We start from the raw sequence: 16,899 nt of genomic DNA, 5'->3' as shown, positions 1-16,899 counted from the left end.
GTAATCGAAAACGGACGATCGAATCAAAAGATATAAGGTTTTGAAAATCACAATCGCAAAGGAAAAGAAGAAGCTTGGCTTCTCTGTTCTTACTTTCTGAATAAGGAATGAAAATTACACATGACATGCTGAGTAATCCAACGCAAATCTGATAACTTTCAATCAAAATTGCACTTTAGTCCCTCAATTCTTCAATAATTGCAATTCAGTCCTCGGCCCTTATTTTAATTCAATTTCAATCCTAAATAATTTAAGAATATTAGAATTTAAATCAAAACTCTAAATATTTCCAAATTAAATATACTAAGATTAAAATTAAATAAATTCGGATTAATATTAATTAATCCCGGGCCTTACAATAACTCTGATTAGGTAGTGAATCCGGGTTGGGTCACTACAATGCCTTTCTCAAATCTCATGTCTGATCGTTCATTTTTTCTTTGTTTTTTAATGTGGCATGTCTTTGTTTGTGTATGGTGTTTTAGTCTCAACATTCCTAGTTCTACCTCGGTGGATATTGTTTGTATATAATGTTTCTAAATATACCTATGTAAGTAGTTGATTCTCTAAATACTTTTCTTCATTTGGTATGAATTCGGTGGATTGTTTTCTTGAATGAAAAAAGTTTGTACTTTTGTGTTTTTGTAATTGGGATTTTAGTATTTGAAGATTTTTTGGGTCTTTTCTGTTTGAAACTCTGCCTTGTTTTTGTTTCTTTGTTTATTGCAAGATAGGGTGAGATCGTCTCTTTATTGCAAGTGTGATTCTTCTCCTATTGCATGAGGATAAGCTAAATGATTCTAATTGTTTATGTTTTGAACTTCTTAAAGTAAAAAGAACTTTATGAACCTTGGGACCTGATATTATTTTTATTTATTTGCCTTTTTCTGTTTATATGTACTGAATTGAATCAATCATCTATGTGTGTTTTTTTTTTATCTTTTGAAAGAGCCTTTTCGAGCAGCAAACCTACTATATAGTTCACCCTTTGTGTTCATTTCTTAATTTTCGGTTTATGCAAGCATGTAGATGAGGGCTTTTGCTGGTGGAATTGGATCGTCCCTTTTCTCTCTTTTTTCTTGATCTCTAGTATTCTACAAGCATGTGGACTAGTTTCAATTCAAGGGCTTTGTTTTACTCCTTTCTTTTATTGCTTCACTACACCAAATAATGGTATCAACAACACCTAAAAGACAACGGTTTTTTTGAAAAACCGTTGTCTTTTGGTCTTTAACAACGGATTTTACTTAAACCGTTGTTATTGGCCTCTTTTTAATGAAAAACAACAACGTTATTTTAAGAACCGTTGTCTTATATGTATCAACGACAACGGTTTTTTAAAACCGTTGTCTATGAGCGCGTTTTATATGGCCTACAACAACGGTTTTAATTAACCGTTGTCTATGAGCGGGTTTTTTTAGGCCTACGACAACGGTTTTTATTATCCGTTGTCTATGAGCGGGTTTTTGGAGTTCTACGACAACGGTTTTTAAAACCATTGTGTATGCGTGTGTTTTTTAAGCTCTACGACAACGGTTATTTTTAACCGTTGTCTTTTTCTATTATTTTATGTAGTTTAAGACAACACTTATCTTTAATCCGTTGTCTTTGCTTTGATTTTTATTTTTATTTTTTTTAAACACACATGTATATGTATATATATATAGAGTAATTTTCAGCTGCCCAACCATTCCTGCCCAACTCGTCCCCGACCACTAAAACCCACTATCGGGTTTTAGTTTTTTTTAAAAAAAAAATTTTGTATCACTAAAACCCACTACGGGTTTTAGTGGTCGTGGATGAGTTGGACATCATTGGTTGGGCAACTGAAAATTTATATCTATATATATATATATATATATATATATATATATATACACAGTAATGAACACCTGCACCCTAGGATGCAGGATTTTTCGTGTGCGACCACCGGGTTTTAGTGCATTTTTTTTACACTAAAACCCAGTGGTCGCACACAAAAAATCCTTCATCCTAGAAAAATTGTACCGGGTTTTAATGTTTTTTTTTTTACACTAAAACCCGGTCGCACATGAAAAATCCTGCACCCTAGGGTGCAGGTGATCAAAATTTTATATATATATATATATATATATATATATATATATACACACACATATAATACACAATCCTCTTTTTAAATACACGATCCTTTTTTTAAACACACACACATATATATATACACAATACACAATATATACACAATCCTTTTTTTAAACACACACACATATATATATACATATATACACATATAATACACAAGCCCTAGCCCAACAATATTTTGTCGCCCCGTTCACCCACGATTCTTCTTCGCCTCCTCTCTCCGCTCCTTATTCTCACCAAATGGCCACTCCTCCAAGAAAATCGCACAACCTTCACCTTCATTTTCATGGCTTCATTTTTTTGGAATTTTGCAGGAGTCGGGATGAGAAGAGCTCCACAAAGAGGCGCGAAAAAAATTCAAGGCAATCTCGATGTTAAGCTCTCTTCTTAGGCGAAGCTCGGCTCTCGATTGACCCAAGGAAGTTAATTGTGAAATTCACCACAATAATTTCGTTATTATTTGGAATTCAGATTTTGGATGTTTCTGCGAGCTCTTTTGAATCTCTGTATGTATTCATCTCTCTAATTCTTCCATCCCTTATCAGATTATTCTTAAACCCTAGATCCGCACCAATATCTGTTTATTTTTTGATTTTTTGAAGCTTCGGAGGATGGCGGGCCCTTCACTTGCTGAGGAAGAAGTCATCAAGAGGAACACGGATTGCGTTTACTTTCTGGCTTCTCCTTTAACTTGCAAGAAGGTCCATTTTTTCGTTTTTTATTAGCTTGCATCTTGCAGCTGCGGAGATCGGATCTTTATGTGGGATTGGAAATTGGGTTTAAATTGAGCCTTGGGGATTATTAATATTATGCCTGAAGCAAAAAGATTTAACAATTGGGGTTTGATTATTTATGTTTGCAATTAGTTTTGCTGGTAGAAAGTGGCGAAATTTGATGTGCTCATAGAGAAGTGTCGTATGCCTGCTATTCAGGACTCGGAAACTTAGTACGGGTTACAGGTTGCTTCTTCAATGTTTCTAGGTATGCTGTTCGTCAAATGAGTAACATCAATTGTATTTGAAATGTAGTTATTTCGATTAATATAACCAAGTAATTGATGTTTGCAGATCCGAGTTGTATTTGAAAATTTTATGGTAACAATGGCATCAGTAGGTTTTCTCTATGGCTAGATCTATGAAGTATCTCATAGTTTAGTGTTCCTTCTGGTGTGATGGATATGTGTGTTTATGTATGTTACGAGTTTTCTTATTTTGCGAAACAAGGTTTGCTTTCGGCTTCTCTATTGTCATTCGTTTCAGCATTTAATATGATTGTTTGTTACTGTTTCATGTTCACTTAGCATCTCATCGCTTCATGTGCAGGATATTGGAGGGGCACAAAGGTACCTTCAAGGCTTCACTCATATTAAGCATAAGAAGCTACAAATAATAATGTTTGTCAGATTTTCAATCACTTAAAATCTTGTTTTGTATCTATTCTCATGTTTTTTTTATTGTTAAAAGCCTGCACATTTAGATTGGTTTGGTTGGTGCACGTGGATGCTTTCTATAAAGATGTCATTCCTCTGGGCATTAAAGAATGGCACGAGAGGTACACTGAACCTTTTACATTTAAATATCTTATAAAAAGTATTACCTTGTTCATTCCCTTATATGCAATAGATCTTTGTGGCTTAAACAACTTTAGTGAGGGAGGTTGTCCACCCAAATTTGAAGTTTGCTTCGTGTGTATATCTACTTTTTATGGAGCATTCTCCTCATTTATATCATGCGAAGTTTGCAACTACAATATTTTTATGGATCTAACAGCTGTGAATATCAGTTTATGAAAGCACTGTGGAGATACGTGCATCAAAAAGAAATTGGTTACCTTGTAAAACTTATGGCTGCTTTTATCGTGTCGGCGTCCGTCCTTGAAATCCTGGTACATTATATTATTTTGTGGTAGTAGCTCAATATGATTGCATTCTGATTTGATCAGTGTAAGACCCAAAAGTTAATTATCTGGTAATTTGGCATAATTAGAATAATTATTGAGATGTTAAATAAAAATAATTATTTATGCCAAATAAATTAGAAAGTGTATTAAAAAAAAAATATTTATTTTTGAATATCGAGATTTAAACGATATAAAATACATATTAGAGCTAAAATAATACACGAGCGTTAAAATATCTGGACTGTGTCAAGTTGCCCAAATAATAATTAAATAAAGGACACACACACCCTTACATATATACATATCCACGCTTCATACAAAAGCTAAGGAAAGAAAAAGAAAAGAGAAGTCATCCCCAAATCCCGTCACTCCCGTCACCCCTCTGCGCAGCTCCGGTAAATTGCCCATAACTTCTTCGTTCGGAGTCCAAAATTCGATTCGTTTGTTGGGTTTTCTTCCTTACATCCGTGGCTTCGATTCAAGCTAAGAAGCGATGAATTTGATGCCCGTTTGAGCCCGAATCGAGCTACTTTCAGAAGCTAGACGTGCTGCTATTTTCTGCTGCGTTTCTTCAGGTAAGAAAGCTTCGATCTCAGAGTCTTTTAGACAATAATTCTGCTGTATTTCTGCTGTATCTCGAAGCTTATAGATAGCTGAACCTTCCCCTGTTCATTCAGTTCATTTCCAGCCTTTTCCGGTGAGTTTTCCGGCGAGCTCGAAGGCTGTCCCGGTCCAGCTAGTTTAGCTTCGAGTTGTGATGTTTTAATCCCTTCTTCCAGCCTTGAGCGTGAGTTTCCAACTGGTTTAGTTGAGGTATAGTGGGCTGCTCGATATTGGGATTTTACCCGCTTGGATTTAATTTGATTTCGTTGGTTATATCGCATCGTTTTGATATATATTGGAATATTAATTGTGTTGTAGGCCGAAACTTTGGGAATTAGAGTTGAGGACCTTCGTTTGAATTGGTATAGGTATGTTACGGTTGGTAACATACAACGATAAAAATATAAATATTGTTTTGCCGATATTATGTTGATTACGTGAACTATATGGATTATGTGAATTTAAATGCCTCGTTGTTTATATGTTAAATTATTTGATATATTTTGTGGCATTTAGAATAGGGCATGATATTCACTACGTCACACGTTGAGCCCTATCATTCTTGTTACCCGTTATCATGTTGTATTGTACTCTGGGCACACGCATTGTTATTTCGGGAATCAGCTGGTGGCTTTTTATGCCTAGTATCCCTGAGACCGAAATTATGATTGTCTATTCCTTGATGCATTTTCTGTGTGATATGCACTTGGAATCTTGACATCGTATGTTGTTCGTTATTGTGCCTATCTGTTGTATCGTTATCAGCTGTATGGAGGCCGAGTCGTGGGTGTTTAATTTCACCCAGCACGACATACCTCGCATACTTGGCAGGGCGGTTTAGTTACATGACGATGTAGCTCCCCTGTGTTCTAGCTCGAGCATTGTTCCAGTTGTTATCGTACCGTTTGTTGGCTCCTGTTATCCCGTTTACTTTGAGCCCAGTTCATGCATTGCGTACTACATTTTATAATGTGTTTATGCATAGTTTATATGTTTTGTTGTTGTTGCCTAACTGTTTCATACCAGAATCCTAACCTCAGTTAATTCTGGGGGGCTACTGTGGCTGCTGTTTGGCACCATGGTAGGCTACCCAAGTGACTTTTCAGCACCAGGCGGAGGGTCCGCTGGCGGAGCTCGTTGAGGAGGTTGGATCATGTCTTGTCTCCCAGTTTATTATGTATTATCGGAGTTATATTATGTATTATGTTAGAGTCATTTTTATATTCTCCGGGGAGATGCCCCGATGTATTTGTGTTGTATTTGAGAGTTCCTGCTATGTTTTAAATTATTATCAAGCCTTGTCGGCTCAGGTATGTGTTAACTGTTTTAATTTGTTTTCGTGCCTGGCCGGCACATGGTTGTGTGATGTTTAAGTTTGTTGAGTTCCTAGTTTTAGTTATTTTAAATAAACTGTTGTCTGTGTATTTTGGGATGTCCTACTTACGGGGAGGTCATGCCGAAATTTTTATAGGCCCAAAATTTATTTTAAATCGTTTTTCCGCTACTTTGACTTCTAATTATTTGTTTGTATGATAATTAAATGTAATTAGAGTAACCGGGCCTCACAATCAGTGTGACTGTAAAATCTTTATAGGGGATGCATTTATTTAATCTTTTAAAATCTCTCTGGTCTAAGTAGAGATAATAGTGTTACAAGCTCGCTGAGCTGCCTAAGAGAAGCAAATTATATTATGACAAGAGTATTTATGGATTATAACACGGCTATAAGTCAAACTCAACTGCATATGACACTGATGATTCAATTTTGTTGGTTCAAATTGCAGGAGGGACGTCAAGTTCATGTGATCGAAAGAGACTTAACCGAGCCAGATCGTATAGTTGGCGAAATGTTACAGCTTGGAGGATATTTTAAACTAATTGAGTTAGGCCTGGAAGGTGTGGCTAAAACTTAATTTCATAGCTTCACCTGTTAGATCATGCATGTGTCTTTCCATGATTTAGTTGTGATAATGAATTGTTTAAATGTAAATGCAGATTGCGTGAGCGACATCGATGCTCAACCTGTTTACGGATATGCCCTTTACAAGGACGGTAAAGGCGCCAAGTTATTTTATCCCCTGGAGAAATTTAACTCGGATGTCTCGGGTAGAAGCTTTCACAATGGTCAATTTATACAGAAGATGAGAGAAAAGGCCGTGACTCTGCCCAAGTATGGCTGGCTTCTCAACTTGAAAACATTTCTTTCTGTTTTCTTTCTTTTTTTTTTTGTTATCTGATGTGATGATGTTTTCTTGGATCAGCGTGAGACTCGAACAAGGGACAGTGACATCCTTGGTCGAAGAAAAGGGGACTGTTAAAGGAGTACAATACAAAACTAAGAGTGGTGAAGAGAAATTCCCAATGGCTCTGTGGCAGTATTGACCCCAGATATGCCTGATGTTCTATCCCATGTTTCTGTCCGAGCACGGAACAGTAAGGTAGTCTTTTTTTAGCTTTTGTGTTTCAAGTGTGATTGCTGACAATCAGAAGTATCCCAGTGACTATCTATTTGAGTTCTCCTCAGTGCAGGTTTGCTTCCAAAATTATGTCAATCAAGGAAGTATTCGAAAGAAGAAAGGGAGGATGAAAAATCAGACAAATAATATGGTTCATCAATTGACTTGGGCAAGGTAATTGAATTCTTATGTGGTTTTTTGATGAGTCGATGATTCTTGCTCCAGTAAGTCCTTCCATTTTTATTTATTTAATGTGATAATTTTATAGAAAGTAGCTCCTGTATCTGCTTTTAAGATCACAGTGCCAATGCACTGGAAAATGAGAAGGTTATGATCGAATTGGTTTTGAAATGAATGAGATATGGAATATCATTCGGGTCTTTGCTTCTGTGTGGTGTTCTTTGAATTACTGGGGAAATTCCACACATTATTAAAAGTTGTAATTCAAATGAAAGTTTTAGATAATCAAGTTATCTTTTATTTGGCGCTAGTCTTGTAATATTTCGATTTTTATTGAGTGCGTTATGCAATCTCTGATACAGAGCATACAATCTACAAATACAGGACATGCGAAATTAAACTTGTAAATTGCACATAGGATTTGGGTCATGGAATGAATTTATTTGATAAATATGTGTGAAGATAAATGGTTGGGCTTCAAGTTATCTTGCATATCCAACTAGCGGCACTTTATTTGATTCAAGATTGATGAAACTGCTGTGTTTTGTGTTCTTGAAATCTGCTTAGATGTGGAAACATGTATACTCAAATTACAAAAATCTGCACTGAATTAATTTATTTCTTGTTTACTGATGAGAAAGACAATGCTGATGTTTACTGTTGTTGATACTCTTTTCTACTACCTGAATTTGTCAACTTGTGCAGATAGCCGGGATGCAAGGGATAATGGTGGATGTTAATCTAGAAGGAGTGTTCCAAGTTAATTTATATAGATTAGTTCATAACTCGATGTATAGAAAAGTTTCGAGTTAATTTATATAGATTAGTTCATAACTCGATCGATATATTTTCTAGTGTAGATTGATTTAGAATTTAAAATTAAAATATTGATTTGTAATATTGAAAAATTTTATATTAAATTTTATTTTAGAAATTTTAAATATTGTTTTATTTATAATATTGAAAATTTGTAAATTAATTTTTTCTACTACCTGAATTTGTCAACTTGTGCAAATAGCCGGGATGCAAGGGATAATGGTGGATGTTAATCTAGAAGGAGTGTTCCAAGTTAATTTATATAGATTAGTTCATAACTTAATGTATAGAAAAGTTTCGAGTTAATTTATATAGATTAGTTCATAACTCGATCGATATATTTTATAGTGTAGATTGATTTAGAATTTAAAATTAGAATATTGATTTGTAATATTGAAAAATTGTATATTAAATTTTATTTTAGAAATTTTAAATATTGTTTTATTTATAATATTGAAAATTTGTAAATTAATTTTTTTTGTTTTGTTATTGAGCAACGACAACGGATAAAATCCGTTGTCTTTATCATTTTAAAATTGTTGTAATTTTCGGTGTTGTTAAAAGTTCTATATACGACAACGGATAAAAACCGTTGTCGTTTCAAGGCAAAGACAACGGATAAAATCTGTTGTCTTTTGAAAGCAACGACAACGGATTTTATCCGTTGTCGTTGGGTATATTTTCGACAACACCTTAAAGTACAACGGTTTTTTGACCCCTACGACAACGGATTATATCCGTTGTTGTATCCCATTTTTGTTGTAGTGCTTACTAAAACTATTTAAATGGTGTCTATATGTTTGATTCTTTTTTACTTTTTGTAAGTGTGTGTATGAAATAGGTTGTTGAATCTTCTCTTAGCACTTGATATGTGTCAGCATGCATACCAAATAGGTTGCTGAATATTCTTTGTTTTGGATTTCATTTTGCAATTAGCTGCCTTGTTGGTTTACCGTGCAACTAGCTGCTTTGTTGGTTTACCATGACATTCCTCTCTTTGTTGGAATTTCAGTTTGCAGGATGCGTCAAGAATAAGTGTTACAGTCAAGAACAATTTGATGAAGTTAGAAGTGAATGGAGTGAATTTATCTACTCGCATGTAGGTGCTTAAATATGTCATTCACGTTTGGATAATACATTCTTTTGAGGAAATACGTGTGGATGTGTACGCGTTTAGTTTTGAGGAGATACGTGTGGATATGTGCATATATTTCGCGTTATTTTGGTGGACAAGCTTGTTGATTTATATATTTTTGTCGTTTTGGGATGAATTTATTAATATTATTAGTGTATTTGTAAGTTTCAAAAATATATTTATGGCATTATTATAAAAAAACTGTGTTTTATTGAGTGCAGCAATTTTAGTATCAACGAAGTAAATCGAAGAATTTACTTCATCATTTTACTACGTTTATTAACGCAATTAACGAGGTTAAAAACATTCTATTACTTCGGCAATTTCACTAATAGACGAAGTAGAAACACGCATGTTACTACGCTAATATAGGAAATTAACGAAGTAAAAGACATTATTTTTCTTCATCTATTAATGAAAATACCGAAGTAACAACTATTCTATGACTTCGGTAATTTCATTAATAGACGAAGTAGAAGACTATATTTCACTTCGTCTACGAACCGAAGTCAAAGCATAGTTGTTACTTCATCAACTTCATTAATTGACGAAGTAATAGAATATGTTTTACTTCGCAACTTATGAAATTAGTGAAGTAAAAGATACGTTTTTACTTCAGCACCGGTCCGATTATGAACCGGTTCTGCCTCAATGCATCGACCAAAGACTTCGATAATTTAAGGGATACGACTTCGGTGATTACACGAAGTAAAATAGTACCTATTACTTCACGTGACACTACTTCGATATTTATAATTCTACGACTTCGGTTATTAACCGAAGTCTTAAGCGATTTTTCTACTAGTGTGCGTGCTGAAAATTCCTCAAAGGCAGGTAAGAAAGGTAAGACTTCAAATTTTGAATTCGATGATAATGTTGATATTTCTACCTTACCTTTCCCCCAAAGATCTAAGCAAATATTGTTTGATTCTCAATTTAAAAAGTTTCTTGAAATTTTCAAAAAACTACATATTAACATACTTTTTGCAGACGCTTTAGCTCAGATGCCGAACTATGCAAAATTTCTGAAGAACTTCCTGAAGAATAAAAAGAAATTGAATAATCTGACGCACGTCACAATAAATGAAGAGTGCTCGGCAGTGCTGAAAAATAAGCTTCCACAAAAACTGCAAGATCCAGGGAGTTTTTCTATACCCTGTCAAATTTGAAGTTTATCATTTGTTAATGTTTTTTGTGATTTAGGATCGAGCATAAATTTAATTCCTTATTCTCTTACTCAAAAATTAGGCATAGAAAATATTGAACCTGTCTATATCTCTCTCAAATTTGCTGATGGATCTATTAAATATCCGAGAGGGATAGTAGAGAATGTCCTAGTCAAGATAGACAAGTTGATTTATCCTGTAGATTTTGTTATTCTTGACATAGATGAGGATTGTGAGGTTCCGTTGATTCTAGGGCATCATTTTCTTGCTGCTAGTAGTGCCTTAATTGATGTGGAAAAAGGAGAGTTAGTGTTGAGAATGAATGATGAGCAAGTAATTTTTAATATGCTTAAGTCGGCTACTGAGAGGCCAACTTTAAAATCTCGCTCTGCTGTCAAATTTATCGATGTGATTCATGACTATGGTGATGAGTGTCTGTAGGTTCAGCTTTCCGCAGGAATTAGTCCATTGCAAAATTTCTATACAGTTGAAGCATGCAAGTGCAGGACTAATCTGAGTTTTTTAGAGACGGTGGATAAGCCACCTTGAATGTCGCCACTCAAGAGAGGAGTATAGTCGGGCTATAGACTATAAATTTAGCGCTGACTGGGAGGCAACCCAGTGTTCTTTACTTTGATTTTTAGTTTTTTTTTGTGTATTTTTATTTTTATCTATATTTGATTTTTGTTTCTTTCCCATGCCAGTTGGTCATATCTGCCAATATCTAGAATGATGCTACCTTACCCAACGGATACCGTCAAGAAGGATCAGGATGAATCTATAACCAGGTGAGTGTTATTTTTGTTTTCATAGTGTTTTTGTTCGTCTTTGCATTTGTGTGTTTGTTTGCATTCTGTTCATTGTTCTAAAGCATTGAGGGCAATGCTTTGGATAAGTATGGGGGGGTAGACTAGTTTATTTTATTTTTTGTTATGCTTTTGTTGCATTGGTAATGTTTTGTGTTTATTTGCATCTAGTTTGTTTTTGTTGTTGTTTGTTTTGTTTTTCATGAGTAGGATGAGTCAAAATAGCCAATGATGATGAAGTTTATTTGAAAAAATTGGATTTTTGAAAAAATTTGCTCTCTACTGGACATGAGAAACTGTAGGTTGAACCGTGAATATTTATAAGCACTTGTGTTAGACCAGTGGAGTGTAACGAAAAATTTGATGAAGTTTCTGTCTGTTTGACCATTACACGTCAATAGGTGGTTTGTGGATCTTGATTGTGTTCTATGAATTTTGATGAGGCTCTAGTTTACACTTATGATCTTGGGCGCACCTAAAAAAAAAATTTTTTTACAACTTCATCCGGGCTTGGACAATGATTGAAATCCTAATCATTGTTCCATAGCTAAGCTTGCGGGTAAAATGGGGTTGATGCTCCATCCGAACTATAGACGAGGGGATTAGACAAAAAAAAGATAAAGATTTTTTGTATCCTAGCCAGTTATAGCTAAGTTTGCGGGTAATTATTGGGGCTAAAAGCAATATCGGGTGCAAAATCCGGAGGTGTGTAATTCATTATCTCAAGGGAGGTGGGTTTATTCTAGAGGTCGTTGAAAGAAATGGGCACTTGAAAAGTGAAACTTGCACTGATTTTTCATAGGTCGCTAACCAGTTTTGAAACGAATTCGGTCTAAGTTGTATGAAACTGGAATGACAGTTCACACACACACGTTCACGTTAAACCGAAGGTGTATTATGAAAAGTTGAGAGCGTGTGTGATTTTGTTGTTGTGATTGAACTTCTCGGAGGCTGTTCACTCTCATGAATCGTCTTTACTTATGTTTTTGTGTGCATATTATTTTTTGCATTTTTTGATCGAGGGCGAGCAAGGTTTAAGTATGGGAGTATTGATAAGTACATTTTGTATGCATTAGTTCGTGATATTTTTATTTTTATTTTGTGTGCATTCATATTGTTTTTGTGTGTTTTTATGTGTTTTATTGCATTTGTGTGCATTTCATTCTCCGGGTTCTATTTGTAGGAAAAATGTAAATTAAAAGAGTTTTTAAGAGAAGAGAAGAGAAGAAAAAAGAAAAAAAAGAAAAAATCTAAGTCCTAAAGAATTTGTTTGCACTACATGTAGTGCAAACGAGCAAGAAGTAGCGCAATCGCGCGTGCATATTTGTGAAGGGAGCATGATTTTAGCGCTGAAGGTTGCGCAATCGCGCTGCATGGAGGAAAAAGAAACGCGTGTGAGCGAGATCCACTTCGCACGCGAGCGCAGAGGAAAATTCCAGCAACATCTTTTACGGGGCGCGCATGGGCGAGCTTCTATCTCAAGCACGCACGAGAGGAGGCGAGAGGACACTATTTTGAAGAGCTGCACGCGCGAGTTCTTTGTCAGGCGCGCGCGCGTGTCGCGGAGTCAGATTAATTCGAAATTTCTTTGTTGCCTAAGGAAATGAATTATTATGGGATCCAAACACTATAAATATGAGATTTTAATATTTTTCAAGGGTTCAAGAATTTCAGACGCAGTCAACGTAGGAGCCGGCTACTGCTTGGGAGAAAAGATTTCTTCTTCTTTTATTATTTTCTTTTGATTATTCATGATTAAAAACTTTGTTTAAATAATGAATTTATTTATTGAGTAGTTTTCTTTTTTCGATCAAGGCCACGTGATTGGGCCAGACAATTTATGTATAAAACTTGATTATTTATTTGAGATTTTTAGAGTTGATTTTAATTTATTGATTATCGAATTTATATTTGTCTTGTGAATTTCCCGGCCAGTTATTTGCTTGCATGTTAATTGATTCCAATTCGGCAGAGGAGGTTTCGATTTTGATCACTTTGATATTCAACATGTTGTAAAACCAACTAGAAATAGAATTTGGTTTCAATGTGCGGTTTAGGTGTTTACTGAATTTTCACAGTTCATCATGCATTCAAATTTGATTAGAATTACGAAAGATTAGTCCGTCAATATTTTAATAGGTTTGATTGTTCTAGAAATAGTCTTTTGAAAAAATTAGAAAAATTCTCGTGAATTAAGATTAAGTCTGATGTCTTAGATCGACTGCTTGTTACATGAATTGTCTGGTACCTACGTGTGTCCTTGACCGAATTATTTCCAATTTGAATTTTAATCTAAAATTTTCTGTTGCGTTTTATTGAGTAAAAATTTAATTGCAATTTAGCTTTTTAGTTAAAATCTAAAATCACTCTTTTTGATTCGTCTAGATTAAGTAGGAATAATTATATTCTGGTAGTCATATTTATACAGTACATGTGGGATCGACATCTGATTTTATTCACTATCTATAACTTGACCCGGTACGCTTTCCAGTTGATTTTTATCACACCGATTTTAGCAGTCAATGACAAAAGACAAAGTATGCATTGAAAAAGTTAAAGCATGCATAAGAAAGTGTGCATCTTGTCTTTTAACTCTTCATATTCATTCTCTCTCATGTATTGTATGTATTATATGTCAAACATATGCATACATGGCTCATGAACTTAATATTTAATTAATTATCAAACTCAAACCCATTTAAGTTCAATGAATTAATTAAATTTAACTTGAACTCATTCAAGTCCACTAGTAGAATAATTATTCAACACTATTCATATTTCGTCTCTACAAGACTCAATAGTGTTTAATTAATATAACACTTGAATTAATTTATTTATTTGGATTCTATAAGGTCCTTTAGTATTTAATTAATTCAAATTTTGAATTAATTTAATTAGTTTCATAATAATAATTTTTTAAATCACATTTACAAAAACAAATTATTTATTCAAGTCAACTTTTAATCTTGGAACACATTCACAAATTAGAAATTACTTTTTCCTTTTATTCTCCTTTAGAAGTCATACTTCTAATGTATTTCACTTATAAACTCCTTTATAAGTCTTTCAATACATAAAAACTAATTTTATTCTCAATGGGATTTAGAAAGCCAGTACTTGTGTGACCCTCAATGATTCAATGATACAACTAGAAGTGGGTTCACATCTCCATGTGATTCGCGATCAACAATTCCCTTATATGAGCATACCCTATATAGCTCCATTATTATTTATCAGCTCCTTGATAATAAGAACGTCAGAAAACTCAAGTCTGATAGTACCCAACCAATCATGTTAAACTTCTACCAGCATCGCTTACATGACTCTCTAGGTATCAAATGATAGTGTCTGCAAGCATACATTACGGTCCCTTCAACTCATATATCCCGACCTATTTAACAAGCATTGGTTTATCGAGAGTTGTAATTGAATTGATAACTATGTGTCATGTCGTAGTTGCATTGAAGGTGTAATTCAAGAAATCTCTTTCTTAATTACCACCTACTCTGATCAGAGATTTCAAGCTACATATGCATGAGATCACATAGGATATCCATACCCAAAGGTAAGAGGTGAATCTCCGACTACAATACATCGACTCCTATATGTTTCGACACAACACCCAACCTTGCCACCTGATGACCCCAGTTCAGTCGGTAAACAAGTCAAAGTGAAGCGCTAGCATATAGAGTCTCCATGTTGTCCCGGCTCATAAGGACTAATGGTGTACAACCATAAACTAGGAGCTTTCCACTCAAAAAGTGAGAACCACTTGGAAATTCCTTTAGGGATGATTGTTCAGTGCACTCTACAAGGTGCACCTATTTTCATGCTAGGACATCATCATGTCCCCTACCAATGAAACATGATACTCAGATCGCAAATACTAGTCTCAAGCTCGAGCGACCTTTATTCTTCTTTGTGGCGGCTGAACTGACTAGGAACGGTTTAGAATATACAGTATTCCAAATATGAGTTTCATGATAGTCATCACATGACCATCTCATATTCTTTATACTATTTGTATATTCAAGGGCTTTATCTATGCAACTAGCATGGGTATACAGATAAAGATGTGCCAAATTAAATAATTCAAATATTATTAAAACAAAGATTGTCATACAAGAGTTAACTCAAGGACCATCGGCCAACACTTGGCTCGAAGGGCACCTACTCTAACATGATGTGTTTCATGTTGTCTATGTTGCGGAAGTATGAGCCAGTTCCATCTCATATTTTGACGGCCGATGAGATAGAATTGTATAGTTCTCTTAGATATCTTATTTAGAAAATTTTAGTGTTTGGTTTCTGTAGCGACCCAACCCGGATCCACTACCTAATCAGAGTTAGAGCATAATTAAGAATTCATTAAATAAAACGATGCGGAAGACTTAAATAAAAGCAGACCGGCATAATACAACCGGTTAAATTCGATTATACAACCCAATTGAATAAATAAGCCTAAGGGCAAAACCTACAGCTAATCCCGCTGTCTCCAAGGTCACTGGCCACTCCAAGTTCCTGGTGCTCAATCCTGCACCTACACCTGCCCCATCGAATGGGGTGTCCAGATACACTGAAAATACTGGACGTGAGCTCTAAGCTCAATACGCAAATACAGGTAAAATATACAAATATGATGCATGCAAATGACAGGGTATCCATATCTGGGATAACTATATACAACTGCTCAGTAATGGCGCCTAGGACATGAGTGGTACAACCCAAGGATCAAACCCTGTGTACACTGCTCATTCCTAACGGACGTAGATCGTGTCTCCAAGATGCCAGTGTCTGCTAACCCGTCGGTCGCGGGGCGCTCGACATCAACCGTCCAAACAGGGCTAAACGTCCCTACATGGCTCATCTCAAAAGATGGACAAGCACTATATGATATGCACATGTTGCATAATAATATGACACACAAATGCAACATATAAGCATGCAAAACCCGCTGGCTATCTCAGTCAGTACTTACGTACCTTACTACAGGCAGTCCTAGTAGTCCCACTTTATGCTCCAAGCCTATCATCAACTCTACAATGCAATTACCCATGCATCATTAATTAAGCTCTAAAAGCCTTAACTAAGCTATTGCATACTCCTAAATAATTTAAGGATATCATATCTATACCTGCGTCCTTCGTCAGCCCATTGATGACAATTGCCTCAAAACAAGGCCACAACTCCCCTACGACGCCTGCATCACTACGCCACTTCCGTAATCCCAAAAGGACGCCTAGAATTCCTTTGATCTAAGTTAGAAGGCTAAGGAATTGAGAGAGAAAAAGGAGAGGTGCGAGTTGAAATGAAATCTCGGCCCCCTATTTATAGGAGAAGTTCGAAGCCTCCGAACTCGACTTCAGAGCCTTCGATCCAGTTCGGATCCTCCGTTCCTGAATTTGGAGCCTCCGATCCTGACTTCGGATCCCCCGAAGTCCCATCAGTGATGTCATCAATGACGTATTATTTTCGGACAGCTGGCCATGCAGTTCGGAGCCTACGATCTTAGGTTCGAATCATCCAAACCAGTTCGGAGCCTCCTAACCTGGTTCGGATCCTCCGAACCCTCGGAACCTTCCCGGCCATTTTTGAGAGTCTTTGATCCATTTTTGGACTCCGTTAACCCATTTGAAACTTCCTTAATCTTGTTTTACTTAATCTAACATGATTACACGATTAATTACTCATTAATCGTTAATTCCGGATACGGGTTA

General features: G+C 35.5%; 1 long non-coding RNA gene across 1 annotated transcript; it reads left to right on the top strand.

Annotated features, from left to right (window-relative positions):
• The first annotated feature begins 4,239 nt into the window (after window positions 1-4,239).
• LOC140867239 (uncharacterized) lies at window positions 4,240-5,791 on the top strand. Its single transcript, XR_012145085.1, has 4 exons — window positions 4,240-4,595; window positions 4,698-4,833; window positions 4,942-4,991; window positions 5,709-5,791. It is a non-coding gene; the product is annotated as an uncharacterized lncRNA (long non-coding RNA).
• The last annotated feature ends 11,108 nt before the right edge of the window (window positions 5,792-16,899 follow it).

Source organism: Henckelia pumila, chromosome 4, assembly GCF_033568475.1.
Source record: "Henckelia pumila isolate YLH828 chromosome 4, ASM3356847v2, whole genome shotgun sequence".
In the NCBI taxonomy this organism is placed as follows: Eukaryota; Viridiplantae; Streptophyta; class Magnoliopsida; order Lamiales; family Gesneriaceae; genus Henckelia; species Henckelia pumila.
This window is presented reverse-complemented; position numbering and strand designations above follow the sequence as displayed.